This window comes from Arachis hypogaea, chromosome 14 (assembly GCF_003086295.3).
Source record: "Arachis hypogaea cultivar Tifrunner chromosome 14, arahy.Tifrunner.gnm2.J5K5, whole genome shotgun sequence".
In the NCBI taxonomy this organism is placed as follows: domain Eukaryota; kingdom Viridiplantae; phylum Streptophyta; class Magnoliopsida; order Fabales; family Fabaceae; genus Arachis; species Arachis hypogaea.
Window position 1 is genome coordinate 82,030,212 of NC_092049.1, and position 15,438 is coordinate 82,045,649.

At 35.7% G+C, this 15,438-nt stretch overlaps 1 long non-coding RNA gene across 1 annotated transcript; it reads left to right on the forward strand.

Moving 5' to 3' along the window:
* Positions 1-13,186: 13,186 nt before the first annotated feature.
* On the forward strand, positions 13,187-14,261 carry LOC140178853 (uncharacterized). The gene is made up of 4 exons (XR_011871818.1): positions 13,187-13,320; positions 13,557-13,654; positions 13,743-13,834; positions 13,993-14,261. It is a non-coding gene; the product is annotated as an uncharacterized lncRNA (long non-coding RNA).
* The last annotated feature ends 1,177 nt before the right edge of the window (positions 14,262-15,438 follow it).

Consider the following 15,438-nt stretch of genomic DNA (forward strand, 5'->3'; position numbering starts at 1 on the left):
ATATACTAATATATGTTGCAAAATAAATAAATAAATAAATAAGAAAGAGAAAATAGATATAAAATAAAGAAATATAAATAGACGATTCTAGTATTAATATTCATCAAGATTATTATCTTAATATAGAGATTATTCATATATAGTCACTAATTATATGTATGTATATATATATATATATATATATATATATATATATATATATATATATATATATATATATATATATATATATATATATAGGGTTTACAGTAGAGAGAGAGAGAGAGAGAGAGAGAGAGAGAGAGAGAGAGAAGAATGTTTGTTATTGCTATGTGTATGTTGCCTTTGACTATGCCTCCTATTTATACTTGTGTAAGTTTAACTTTTTTCAAGCTTTGGAAAGATAGCACCGTCTATCATTAAAGATTTGTACCGTCCAATGCAAGTGATTTTAATTCGAGAAATGGTTGACAGTCATCTATATTGTAACACTCTCCTTTGGATGATCATTGTAAATATGCCTTATTAAAACCTTAATGAAGAAAAATCCAATAGAAAAAAATTTTAGTAACGGAAAAAGAGTACAATATCCTTTGTGATGAGGACTGCCTCATTAAAAACCCTGTCAAGAAAAACTCATTAGGGACAAAAACTTTACCAAGAAAAAAAGAGTACAGCCTCCCCCTCTTGTCGACATTATTTAATATTTCAGAATCGGCATAGCCCAATCTGATATACCAATCTTTCAAAGGAGGATTTCGGAAGTGACTTTGTAAATAAATCTGCCAGATTATCGCTTGAGCAGATCTGTTGGACATCAATTGTTCCTTGATTTTAAAGGTCATGAGTGAAGAAGAATTTGGGAGAAATATGTTATGTTCTATCACCTTTGATGTATCCACCCTTGAGTTGAGCAATGCATGTTGTATTATCTTCAAACAAAACAGTTGGAGCTATTTTATGATCAATCAGTCCACATAATGATAGAATATATTGGATTAAACTCCTGAGCCAAAAATACTCGCGACTTGCCTCATGTATCGTGTGTATTTCAGCATGATTAGAAGATGTTACTGCTATCATCTATTTTGTGGACCTCCATGATATAGGTATATCACCATATATGAATAGGTATCCTGTTTGAGATCTTCCTTTGTATGGATCAGACAAGTATCCTGCATCTGCATAGCCAACTAATTGTGACTCGAATTCCTTTGGATAAAATAGACCTATATCAACTATTCCATGAAGATATTGAAAGATTTGTTTGATTCCATTCCAATGTCTTCTGGTTGGAGAGAAACTATACATTGCTAGTAAATTCATAGCAAATGATTTATCAGGTCATGTATTATTTGTAAGGTACATTAACGCTCCAATGGCACTAAGATATGGTACTTCAGAACTAAGGATATCTTCATTTTCTTCTTTACTTAATAGATGTAACTTATCCGTATAAAATCCCTTCAAGATCTTTTTTGTGTATATTGTTTGATGAATAAATATCCCATTTTTGTATGCTCAATCTGCAGGCTAAGACAAAATTTAGTCTTTCCAAGATCTTTTATTTCAAACTCTTCTTTTAGAACTTTTATAATGGTTGGAATCTTTTCAGGGTTCCAATAATATTTAAATCATCAACATACACAGTAATTATAATGAATTCAGATGCAGATTTTTTTATGAAAATACATTGACAGATATCATCATTCTTAAATCCGTTTTTGGCCAGATACTCAGTAAGACGATTATACCACATTCGTCCAGATTACTTTAGACCATATAAAGATCTTTGTAATTTTACTGAGTATAACACCTGTGAATATTCATGAGATGGTTTAGATATCTTTAGTTCTTCAGGGACTTTCACATAGATATCACGATCTAATGATCCTTATAAATAGCTTGTTACCACGTCCATTAGATGCATATGTAGTTTATGGTATGTAGATAAAATGACCAAATAACGCAATGTTATTTCATCTACTATAGGGGAATATGTTTTTTCATAATATATACCTAGCCTTTGTGAAAAACCTTATGCCACAAGTCGAGCTTTGTAGCGTACAACTTTATTTTTCTCATTTCTTTTTCTCAAAAATACCTATCTGTATCCAACAAGTTTTACATTTTCTGGTGTACGGACTACAAGTCCAAAGACTTCACATTTTGTAAGTGAGTCTAACTCAGCCTTCATAGCCTCTTCCCATTTCAGCCAATCATTCCTTTGTCGACATTCTTCGACTGGTCTTGGCTCAAGATTCTTACTTTCATGCATGATGTGTAATGCCATATTATATGTAAATATTTCATTGCCAATTATTTTATTTCGGTTCCATTTTTCTCTTGTAAAGACAAAATTTATCGAGATTTCATCATTTTCACAAATTTCAGAAACATCAAAACTATATCAAAATTTTGGACAACTGCAGGTGTCTTTACTATGTCTTTATCTTTTTCAACCGGAATAATGTTTACCTCTTTTTTTTCGAGGATTTTTGTTTTTAGAACCGATGGTGCGCAAAATTGAACTCTGCAAACTTCACACAGATGAACCGGCAAGTGCACCGGGTCGTCCAAGTAATACCTCAGGTGAGTGAGGGTCAAATCCCACGGAGATTGTTGGATTGAGCAAGCAATGTTTATCTTGTAAATCTTAGTCAGGCAGATAAAAAAGATAGTGGTTGTGAAAAATGCATGAAAACAGAATAAGGAAAGAATTACTGAATTGGTGTGAAAACAGTGATAAGAAATCGGTTGAGGCTTCAGAGTTGCTTCTTCTTTCTGAATCAACTTTTCTTACTATCTACTCCAATAATGGATGAATCATTCCATGGCAAACTGTAAGTGATTAACGCTGGGGCTAGTGGTCATTAATCTCCTCTGCTTCAGATCACACGTTGGTGCTAATAGTCATCCAATCTGAACGAGGGTGAAGCTTTGGCAATTCAATCCCTGGTGATCCTACTCAAAACGTCACAGACAAGGTTGGATCTTCTAGATCACAGAATGAAGCTTTATTATTCTAGTCTATACCACAAAGGCCCTAATCGCCCCATACCTCGGCTGAACAGATGTTCCCATGTCTCTAACGAAGTCGTGGATTAGCCGTCTAAAAGATCTATAATTAAGCTTGTGATTCAATACTATCCCGCTAGAGACTCGTAAGAACCCATGTGAAAATGGGTCATACTCTCGTTCCACCCGATTTTATTAGTTTCAAGAATGAAGATACATCTTAGAATGCAATCAAACATAGATTGAAATAGAAACAGTAATATTATTAATCCATGAGAATCAGTAGAGCTCTTAACCTTAACCTAAGAGGTTTAATTACTCATAGCTTACAGAAAATAATAGTAGTAATGTGTCTGTGCTTCTCCCCTCTTGGGAGGCCTGATCCTCAGGAGGAAGAAGGTTTCTTATTTATAATCAAAATTAGTGTAAAATCCGGGCTACGTCCGAGCCAAACATTGATCCATTTTAAATATTTGTTGATATTTATTTATTAACATTAAAAGTTATTATTTTTAATTTAAAAAAGTTTTGTAATAAAAATTTATTGTATAATGTATAAAATTATTTTATTTTCTGTTTATAAAGGCTAAAGTAATCTTATTATTTTTCTAATTCATATTAGTAGATTTTACTTAAATATAAAAGTTATTATATTTATATTTTTAAATGAATATTAATACACTATTATTTTTATACAATCCCAAAAATTAAAACTTTAATAAAAATAATTTATATTCACATCACACAAATAATAAATATTAACTAAGTGACACTTATTTATATTATTAGACCCCTAGTGTAAGAACCGGGTTTTTCAAGAATAAAATTATTTACATGCCCAAATTAGATTCTGGAAAGTTAGGATGAGAATTTGGAGATTTAAATATGATTTTTGGACTCAGTAGGTCCTTCCGAGTTAGAAAATAAGTTTTCTGCAAAAAATCGTGAAAAACCGTGAACCGACAGTCGAACCGGTTGAAGATTGCTCGGTGCTGCACGAGAAGGAGTGAAAACAGTCGAAAACCATAGAAAAATATTAGAGATGGAAAATCGGACATTAATTTTAAAGGTTTGGTCAGAAGTTAGGCCAAACGGGCTAAAAACGCTAACGGGTTGGACCGGGCCCAAGCCCAACATATATAAGGGTTCATTAATGAACCCAAACACACACAACACACTCATAACACACACACTCAGCTGGAAGAGAAAGGGGAGAAGAGAAACTCTTGAGCACTATTCACTTCAATCTTCACAAGCTCATATCTTGAGCTAAGAGCTCCGATCACCGCACCGTTTGCAGCAACGTGTTCCTTGTGAAGAGCTCTACAAAACCCATATAAGAAACTGGTAAGTAAAGCTCGAATCCCTCTCAATTCTTCTCCTCAAAGTTTCGAGTTTTAGGGTTTTGGCTAAGTGAGATTTTGTGATTTTTGGGTGTTTAGGTACACTCTAGCATTTGTTTGATGTTGGTTTTGGCTTCCAAAACTGTTGGACAAGGTAAGAGCCATTGAAACTCTTGTTGAATTTCAATTATAATGAGCCCTAGGTTGATTTATGATTATTTATGTATATATAGCTTGATTATGGTGAGTTTGGAGCTTGTTGATGCTTGTTGGAGATTCTTGGTGGCTTAGTGTGTGATTGAAAGCTTATCTTAGGCTCAATTTGGGGTTTTTGAGCATATTGGGAATCGGCCAAGGAATGGTTTTGGTTTTCTCTATGTAGTATATAATATTCATGGACACTTAGTCTAGTGACCCATAGGATAGGAATGAATTATAGTGGCTGTTGAGGTGTTGAATATTGATATATGTTGAATAATATTGATATGTTGAGAATGAATGATTGTATGTGATTGTGATGTGTGAGGATAACTTGTATGGAAATGATGATGATATGGAGTTTTGAAATGAGGAGTATGTGAATTTGATAATGATTGTTGGTATTTAAGGATTATGATGTTTGATGTTGGTTATGTGATTTATTGTTATTGATATGGTTGATGATTGATGATGGTTAGTGATCTTGTTGGTATATTGAAGGTGAATGTTGAGATTATAGATAAATGATGTGAATGATGATGAGTTGATAAATCATAAATGTTGAATTGGTAAAGGTGGAGTGAGAGATTGGAATTGAAAGGATATGGGATTGATTTTGATGTTGGTAATGATTGAATTAGGATTGAAGAAAGTGTTGGTGGCGGATTGATTTTTGGTATCACATGATTGAGTTTTGGTGGTTGGAAGTGGTATAATATGATAAAAAGGGTAGGTTATGATAGAAGGTAGAACTTTTGGTTTGGTTTGGTGGGAAATGTTGGTAATGTTGAGGTTTTTGGGACTCTTGTAAAAAGTGGATTTTTGGTGAACTTCATTTGATCATAACTTTTGCCTCAGTTTTCAAAATTGATTGGGATTTGTTTGAAAGTAAAGCTTATTGAAAACCCTTTAATTTGATATGAATTTTGTAAAATTTAGAATCTTGCAGAGGGAGTTATGATCATTTAAAGTTGGTGTTGAAAATCTGAAATTCTGCAAATTTGTAGAATTTCAGGATTTCTGATGTGTGTGATAAACCACTATTTTATGGTTTATCTTGCGCTCAATTGAGTGATTTTTATCAAGTCTTTGAACACTTATTCATACTAATTGCATGGTTTTACATTTTCCTTCCTAATCTTGTGTTATGATTGAAAACATGTTTCCTGGGCCTTTAAATTGCTAATTTTAATCCTCTCTTATTACCATTCAATGCCTTGATATGTGTGTTAAGTGATTTCAGGATTTATAAGGTAGGAATGACTTAGAGGATGGAAAGGAAGCATGCAAAAGTGGAAGGAATACAAGAAGTTGAAGAAATTGCTAAGCTGTCCAGCCTGACCTCTTCGTACTTAACTGACCATAACCTGAGCTACATATGTCCAAATAAGGAGGTTCCAGTTGCGTTGGAAAGCTAACATCCGAGGTTTCGAAATGATATATAATTTGACATAGTTTTCTTAAAGATATGTGACGCACACGCGTGAATCCACGCGCACGTGTGGATCTGCGCAAATCCAACGACCCGTACGTTTCCGAATTCGCCCCAGCAATTTCTGGGCTATTTTTGACCCAGTTTTCGGTCCAAAAAACACAGATTAAAGGCTATAAAGTGGGGGAGTCCATTCATTCATAGACACAACTTCTCATAATTCACAATTTTAGATTTTAGATGTAGTTTCTAGAGAACCTTTCTCTAGGTTTTAGGATTTAGGATTTCTCTTAGGTTAGGTTTACTTCTTCTCCATTCCAGGTTCAATGTTCCTTTAATTTAGTTTCTCTTCTACTTTTATTTATTCTAGTGCTTTGATTCATCTATTTCTCTTGTTAATTACTTATTTTTCCAATTTGGTTTATGAACTTTCCAATGTTAAATTTGATTTTATATTTAATGCAATTTGAGGTATTTCAGATTTATGATTTTAATTTAGCTTTTTATATTCTTAGCTTGAATTGATTAATTGGTGACACTTGAGTTATCAAACTCCTTTGTTGATTGACAATTGGAATTTGCTGGTTGACTTGGATCCCTCTAAAGCTAGTCTTTCCTTAGGAGTTGACTAGGACTTGAGGAATCAAATTAATTAGTCCACTTGACTTTCCTTTATTTAGTAAGGGTTAATTAAGTGGGAGTAATGAACAATTCTCATCACAATTGATAAGGGTAACTAGGATGGGATTTCCAGTTTTCATACCTTGCTTAGAACTTTAATAGTTATTACTTTAATTCTTGCAATTTACTTTTCCTGTTAATTATTCAAAAAAAACCCCAAAAAGATAATCTTCCATAACCAATAATAAATCATACTTCCCTGCAATTCCTTGAGAGATGACTCGAGGTTTGAGTACTTTGGTTATAAATTTTATTGGGTTTGCTTTAGTGACAAACAAGTTTTTGTACGAAAGGATTCTTTGTTGGTTTAGAAACTATACTTACAACGGGAATTTATTGTGAAATTCTTTACTAGCAGAAGATCCGTTCGTCAAAATGACGCCGTTGACGGGGAATTGCAAACGTGTGCCTTATTATTGGTTATTGTAAATATTTTCTTTTTCGTTTCTTTGTCAGTGTTTCTAGTTTTAGGAGTTTATTTTCATTAATTTCTATTAGTTTTTATTTCTTTTGCTACTATGAATTCTCACCCCTCTGGCTTTAAGTTTGGTTCCAATGTTGTTGTAAGGAATGGAAGCTATAATGAGAACAGGCATCAAGGTTGGAAGAATCAAAGATGGGAGGAGCCACAAGGATTTGATCAACCCTCTTGGCAACAACCTCCTCCAATGCGCTATAACCAACAACCATTCTGTGATGCATACCAAGACAATAGTTATGGTGGACCCTTTCGTGACAAACCACCTCCACCAAATTACTATGGTCAAGAGCCATTCCAGGGAGCGTACCAAGATGATGAATATGGTGGGCCCCCTTGTAGTTACCAACAAGCCCCACCATATACTTATGAACCACCTCCCCAACATACCTTTGAACCACCATACTCACAAGCCCCTTTACACCATTCACCTCCATATGACCCTAACCCATATCCACCATACCAACCACCCTATGAACCGTATGAATCATACATAGAGCCACCCCAATTCCAACCCAATTACTCCCAAGAACCACCACCTCCATATACACCATGTCCATATCCATCAATCCAAGAGCACTATGATCCTACTTATGATAGCCGAGCGCAACAAGAATCAAAGGATCGTCTCAAGGAAACAGTGGATCGATTTCATGCAACCCTTCATCAATTGGAGCAAGCGATAATTCGATTAGCTTCCCAACGTTCGGACACTCAAGGAACTCCTACGGCTTCATGTGGAGAATCTACTGAAGAATGCAGCATGAAGGAGAAGTTAGAAACTCCGGTGGACAGTGAGCAGCATGACTTTATATTGGAACAATTAGAGGAAGGCATAATCGTTGAAGAGGAAGAAGTGGTCAAAGACTTAGGAGATGCGGAACGTCCATGGGAAAGCCCAGTCATAGAGCCCCCTTCTAAGGAGTTTGAATTTGATGTTGAGGAGGGTGTATAATCTCCAAGGCATATCATGGTTAAAGACTTTGAAGGGGATGATCAAGAGATGGATTCAATCATTGATGAATTCTTATCTACATTTGAATTCTCTCTCATTGGACTTGACATGGAGATTAAAGAAGAAGAAGCACAACCTCCCATGCCCTTAGTGAACAATGAAGAAGAGATCGAATTGGAAGAAAGCTACCAAGAGGAAGAGGTTGATATTGAAGAAGCTTGCAAAGAGGTGGAAGTTGTCAAAGAAGAGCCCAAGGGAATGGAGCTGGAGATCACCTTGCCAAGGTTGTTGGAGACCTCTCCCCCAAAGCCATCACCATCCATCCCTTCATTCAAGTGGGTAAATCTCTCATCTCTAAGCTTAATTAGCCCACTTGAATATGCTTTGCTTGAGACGGATGGGCAACTTAGAGCTCTTTGTGGCTATAAGAGTAAGAGGGAGATGGTCAGTGGTTGGCAACACAATCCTAGGTTCATTGTGGTAGGAAGCTCACGGCTGAATTATCATGGTTGGAAGAATACTAAATTGTATGGGTCTAGGAAGCTATTTGGATGCCTCAGTGAGAATTCGGATTGCTTACCACCCATTTGGAACAAAGATGGTCAACAAGAAGACGGGTGCAAAAGCAAGGTTTAGGACCCTGGAATTCAGTCTAGCAATCAACATTCTTGGGGCCTCGTCACTTGCTTAATCTTTCTTGAAGGCTCTTTGCGCCTAGTTTGGGATCCCGGAGGCCATTGGAATTACAAACATTGGTGGAAATTCCTGGATGAGTTCAAGCACAAGCCACCATAACAAGGGGCTCACCGAATGTCCAACTTAAGGACTATAACTAAAAGTGCTAGGTGGGAGACAACCCACCATAGTATAATCGTTCCTTTTTGTTCTTAATCTTATTTTATTTTATTTTTACTAGTGTTCATTCATAATTTCTACATATTCACCTGTATTCTGCATTTTTCACTCTGCATACACATGAAAAAAAAGGGGGCAAACCACGCGTGCGCGCAGGCCACGCGTGGGCATGGATAGCAATCTCGCTCCCCCATCCAACGAACAGAAAGTTGTGATAGAATCGTGCGGCTAGTGTACTCTGTGCACAATTCGACCCATGCGTACGCGTCTATGACGCGTGCGCGTCATCTGCCACAAGGGAAATCCACGCGTACGCGTCAAGCACGCAAACGCGTGGATAGGAAAATCGGCGTAAATAGCATGATGGACAGAAAGTTGTGCTGCCCCCACGCTGGAACTGTGCTAGAGGCACAAGGTCATCCACGCGTACGTGTCCCTGACGCGTGTGCGTCCTTTTGCTTCCAAGACCACCCACGCGTACGCGTGGGCGACGCGTACGCGTGGCATGGCAAATACAGTTCTCACGCGCACGCGTGCCTTGCGCGCGTGCGTCGCGTCCCGACTTTCCATTCCTTTCTCCTTTCTTCCTTCATTTTTCTTATTGCATTTAATTACTTTTCTTTCTTCAAAAATTTTTTCTCTTTCATGCTTAGTTATTTATGGTTTCTTTTTCATTCTTTTCTTTTTTCTTCATGCATTTTTATGTTGGTGTTGGAGCTTTATTTGGGTCTTATATTATTATACTTGAGCTTGTGGATATCATCAAGAGTGATTTGACAATTAATATTAATTTTTGGATTGCATGCATGTTAGAGTTCTTACTTTCCTTAATATATTTTACATGCATACCAAGTGTTTGTGAAAAGCCCGTATAGCATTATGAATTCTTAATTATTCTATCCTTTCACTCTAATGCCTGTTTTTCACAAAAACCTTCCAAAATTTTATTAATTAAATATAATTGTCAATACAAATATTATTGTTAGTTTGTTACGACTGATAATACATTTTAGCTTTTAATGCTTGATCTATGCTACTCATGCCTTTGCCAGCATGCCAATAAACATCTTGCATTTAATTGCTTCAATTTATCATGCTATATTTCCATTGATGTCCTAATTGCATGGAGTCGCGACCATATGTTAATGACATTCTTCTTTACCTTGGCATGATTATCACTCGTACTGCCCTCTTCCTTGCTCTATCCCTTTGAATTCATGCCCCTTTCTCTTCTCCCTTTTCAGGATGGCCACCAGAAAGGGTGCAGAGAGAGCCTCTAACAAACCACCGGCGAGGAGAGGAACGAAAAGCACAAGCATCTTCAACAAATCAGCTGCTCCTTCAGATACTTCAGAGGTTGGACCGGCTTGACCGGCAGGCAAAGCGAATGGAGCACTGTAACAAGCGCCAATTTACATACCTCAAGGAGTTGATTGTTGGCAACCACCCACCTGAAGAAGAATAAGACACTCCGGACTCCACCTCACCTACCAGCACCGGGAGCCATGACAATCCCGACGGTGGAGATGCTGTTACAAGCACCCCTTTGTTCCTAACTGATGGCACCGAGGATGGTGCCAAACTTTAAGTGTGGGGAGGTCGGTCAGTACCTGACTTTCAGAGGTAATTGTTTTTCTCAACACCAATAGGTTATTTTTCTTTTGTTAGGATAGGATAGATTTCATAGTAATAAGTGTTTGCACGTATGTTCTACTTGGTTGAAAAATAATAAGTTTCTTTTTAAAACCCTATTTTTGAAAAGAAAAAAAATTTCACTAATTCAAATTAAAATTTTGTGTTAAATTTTTTTGAAGACTGTAAATTGGAACATAAATTATAGCAAAGAACACACAACCTGTGAGATTTGAGCTTAATTATATGGTTATATTATTTAACCATAATATTTTATTCTTGTGTATTTTCTTCTCTATGGCTGCAATCTTTGCTTTGTTTCATTCTATATGTCCAATGTTTAGTGTATTTACATGCTTGTATATGATTGAGGCCATTAATTGTTATTAGCTCACTTATCCCAAATAGCCTACCATTTCAATCACCTTTGTTTGCCACCTTGAGCCTTTTAATCCCCGTTTGTTCTATATTTTACCATATCACTAGCCTTAAACAGAAAAACAAATTAATTACCCCAAATTGAATCTTTGGTTAGCTTAAGTTATAGATTATGTATCAATTAAGTGTGGGGAACTCACTACTAGAAAATTAGTTATTACAGACGGATATTTCCGACGGATTTTATCCCACTGAAATACAGACGGAATTTCAGAGGGATTTTTTTGTCGAAAAACAAAAAAAAATAGATTAGCATAAATTACAGACGGAAAAGAGAATCCGTCTATAATTCTGTCAGAAAAATTAATTTTTTTTTCCGTGGGATGGTTACAGACAGATTTTCCGTCTGTAATTAAGTAGACAAGATGCGCGTTTTATAAAATTATTACAGACGGAAAATCCGTCTGTAATTTAAATGAAATCCATCGGAAACATTGAAAATCCTAGTTGAAGACTAACCCATTCACTCGCCATTCACACCATTTACTCGCCAACTTCGCCCTGCACCCCGCCGCCCACAACCACCGCAGTCTCTGCCGTCACTGCAGCCACGCAGCCCCCGCATCAGCCCTCGCAGCTCCCCGCAACCCCCACAGCCTCGCAGCCCCTCAGCGGCGCAGCCACCGCAGCCGCTACACAGACACAGCCTCCACCGCCACCGTAGAAGATCCGTCGCCGTCGGATTCTGAGCTTCTTTTCGTTCCAGATCAGCGCTTTCTTTGTCAGATTCCCTTCGCGCAACTGGTAGATCGCAAACCCTAACTTTTCTATTCGTTTGTATTTTGTATTTTTCTTCAGCTGACGCTTCTTTTGCTCGTTACTCTCTCAAGGTTGTTGATTCTGATGTTGTAAGATCAACCATCCGGTTCTCGAGGTTGTCTTCTGCACTTGTTGAAGCTGTTAGCTCTCCCTCACTTGGAAGATTCCTTGGTTGTAAGTGTCCATTTCCCTCAATCGGATGAATCTCAGCATGCTCTATGTTCTGGGTTTTACCTTATTCATTTGCTACTACTACTAAATCTTTAGTTTTTTCAAAGCTTCACAACACTTCTTTCTTCCAACACAATCAACTACAAAGAGCAAATGTTGGAAGGTACTTCAAACTCTTTCATTCATCTCTGCTTCTTTTAACTATTAATTTTCTCTTTTTATTTTTTATTTCTATGAATTGTCCAGACAAACTTTAGTTAATGATATTAGTTAGATAAAACTCTTTCTAGTGATACTGAATAATTTGAAACATATATTGAAAATAAAGCTTGTCAGAGTTTGTAGTTTAAGTTGGAGAAACAAGTAGTTAGAGTTGATGAACTGGCAGTGTAACAATTGTGAAATACTGATGAAAAACTCTTAGAAAAAAGTTGAAAATCAATTTTAATTTAATCAGAAATCATTCTATTTTTTCAAAAATACTAAAAAATGATTTAATTTTTGTTTTAAGAGTTGGTAATTTCATTAAATTTTTACAAATATTAAAAAGGTGATTTTTTTAATTTATTTTTTAATAAACACACCCCCTCTAATCATTCATTAGCTCTCATTATATGGCTTTGGATTCTTTTCTTTTCATGTTTTTTGATGAACATTGGCTTTGGATTCTTGTTAAGGCTAAACGGGTGTGTTATATATCTTTAATTTCCAAATCTTAAAAGGGTAATGTATGTCACACATATTTTGCATATAGGGTAGTAATGCCACTAATGTGGGTGGGTCATATAATTATTGAGCATGTATTTATTTCATCATCACTATCTTACAAAGTAAGGATATAGATATGGCTCCACTATGTACTGTGATAACTTTTCATTGATGAAATAGAACACATAATAGACTAACACAATATATATCAGGTCAGCAAATTGGAACATTTTATAATTATAACCCTTTTAATAATTAAGCTTTTAGATGTTTCAATTTTTAATGAAATAATTGTAGATAATTAATAGCAAATGTGGACATGTGATGACTTGAGAAACACTCTTTGCACCTGCTGTCTAATTTTTAAGTTTATGCTATATTAGAACTTATTCTGTGATTTGGGGCCTCTATAGGTTGAGCTTGCTTTGGATTCAAAGAATGAGCCATGGCTTTGTGTCTCTCAACGCTGATGTGCCTATATATATATATATATTTTTGGCAGGGTTGACATAGTCACAAGTTGATTCTGATGTTGTCGATCCATCTTTTGAGCCACTAATACTAGTAGAAGATTCCACTATATAACTTGTAAGATCAACCATCCGGTTCTCGAAGTTGTCTTCTGCACTTGTTGAAGCTGTTAGCTCTCCCTCACTTGGAAGATTCCTCGGCTGTAAGTGTCCATTTCCCTCAATCAGATGAATCCTTTTCAAATAATTTGGTGATATTGTGTCTTTGTCCCTCTGGTCCTTGGCTGTAAGTGTCCATTCATTCTTCACAAAGATAGTATGTTATGTACTACCCATCACTCCTTCTTATCTTGGTAAGATTTTAAAGGTACATGCATGGAAAATTCGGTTTTCCTTGTGTTTTTGAATTGACACCATTTATTCTTATCTTCTTTTAAAGATGTGTCAACTACTATGGTTGTAAAGCCTGGCCATGTACTGGACTTCCTTTGTGAGAATCAGAATGTGAAACATCCAGATTTTATTGATTGGACCAAGGTGATATTGCTATCTTTATTTTAATTGTAACAAGGTTCTGATTTTTATGTTGATTGAACTGTGATGCTTTCTTTTTGTTTACTTTCAGGCAAAAAGTGTGCTGAAAAACCTCAGAATCAAGGTTAATAATCTTGAGTTCAAAATCAGTGGACTCAGTGATAATACTTGCAGGACTCAGAAGTAAGTAGTTATAAACAATATGGTTGCTTGCTTGTTGAAGGAAGTCTTAAAATTCTCTATTTACTTAATCCATTTTCTTTGTATAGTTTGTTACAGAGATAAGAAGTTAGGATAGTTATAACAGAACTGATAACTTTTCTACATATATTTATTGTTAGTTACCATGAAGATATCAAGCTCTGATTGGCTGAACATGTTCAAGTTTTGTTGCTTCATTGCTTGCATTGGATCTATCTTCATAACCCTTTTTCTATGTAGATGATGTAATAGTGCTATTGAGTGTGTGATTTACATATAATTAGCTTTACTTAATGGTAGTTTTTATTTATAAATGGTTGTATTAGTGATTAAGAAACAATGAATTGTAGAAGCAAAGGGTTTTGACATAGCAAATTGGAGAAGGAAAAGAAGCAAAAATTAAGGACCACGCCCCTGACCTCAGCACATGAAAAAGCTTTTAACACATCTTCACTCTCTACTTTCATGTTTCATCATATCATCATTATTATTTTAATTTATTAATTTTATATAAAATTACGTTGGTGTCATAGTTGCCTTCTTTTTAAATAAATAAAAAAATTATATATTTACTACTTTACATAAAAATACAAATATTTATTATTTTATGTATTATTCTTTAATTTTGCAGCCACCTAATTTTGTAGCCACCTACTTTATTTATTTATTTTATGCTTGCTCAGATGTGGATTTTGCATTTTCTCCCTGCAAGCGTTGTTAGCATGTATATTTTCTTTGATAGGATCACTGATCTTTTTAGATCTTAGTTAAATTAGTACAAATTTATTATAAAAGACTGTGTGAGCATTAGCTTGTATTTTGAGTTAGTAAGTGTAAACTTGTGAAAGCTCAGAGATAATAGATAGTTTAACAATTGAATTTTGGTGAAACTACAAGGACTTACTGAGTAATTTTACATAATTTTAGTGCTCCATACATTTTGGTTAAGGATAATTTCCAAGTATGTTCATTATTCCCATCTTTTTATGAATTGAAAATCATTGATCAAATTTTAGAACTTTTCCTGCATCAGAATTTCAAGTTTAGATGCTTTGTTCTGCGTCTTATTTGAAAGAACTCTATTCTTGCCCATATGTTTTGTCTACTGTATTTGATGATGGATTCCAAACACATTTCACTGTCATTTAGATAAACTTGTGAAAGTCATATTTATTCTCCCTCTACCTATTCTACCTATAGCTCTGCAATTATGTTCTTATCTCTGAGTTTGCAATCATCCCTATTCTATTCTCTATAACTTGTATTTGCAATTATGTTCTTATCTCTAATTACTATTGTTTTTAATATATATGTAGATCATGGCTCCTCGGGTCAAGGGTAAAGGTGTCAAGGGTCATAGAAGTTCTCGCACCACTGCCGCAGCCGCTATTTCAACCACCTCCACCTCTTCTGGGACTTCGGTTGTGCCAGATTTTCAGTCAGGATCACTTAGCCAGCAACCGTATTTGATGGTACCTAATCCAGGCTACACGGGTCTTCCTCCACCAAGTTGGCCTACTCCAGGATGTATGGGTCCCCCTCCTCCACCCCCTCCTCCAATTTCGATTCCTCCTCTGCTTCGCAAT